A 367-nucleotide genomic window follows, 5' to 3' on the forward strand; every position below is an offset into this window, starting at 1 on the left:
TCCTGCGGGAGCCGAGGTGGGAGTCCTGCGGGAGCACAGCTGGGTGCTGGGAGGCGACGGAGAGGGGGGCACGCTCTATGGGCGCCTGTGAAACTCGGGGGGCGTCTGAGTAAGGAGGGCTCGGGCCGTCCAGAGGAGGCAGCTCGGGGAGCCCCACCCCACCTTGGCTTTTCTCCACCCCCCACCCCACCGTGCCCCCAGCGTCACTGCCTTCGCCGGGCTGGGGTTGGGGAGCACCCGTGTGCCGGGGGCAGGCCGTCCGTTTTTGGTGGGGGGCAGGGATGACCTGTTTTCAGCGGTGCGCGTTTCCAGGGGTTCTGTCTCGGACTCCTGCTTTGAGAAGTGGGGCCCGGAGCCAGGGCAGGGC

The sequence above is a fragment of the Myotis brandtii genome, unplaced genomic scaffold (genome assembly GCF_000412655.1).
Source record: "Myotis brandtii unplaced genomic scaffold, ASM41265v1 scaffold250, whole genome shotgun sequence".
In the NCBI taxonomy this organism is placed as follows: domain Eukaryota; kingdom Metazoa; phylum Chordata; class Mammalia; order Chiroptera; family Vespertilionidae; genus Myotis; species Myotis brandtii.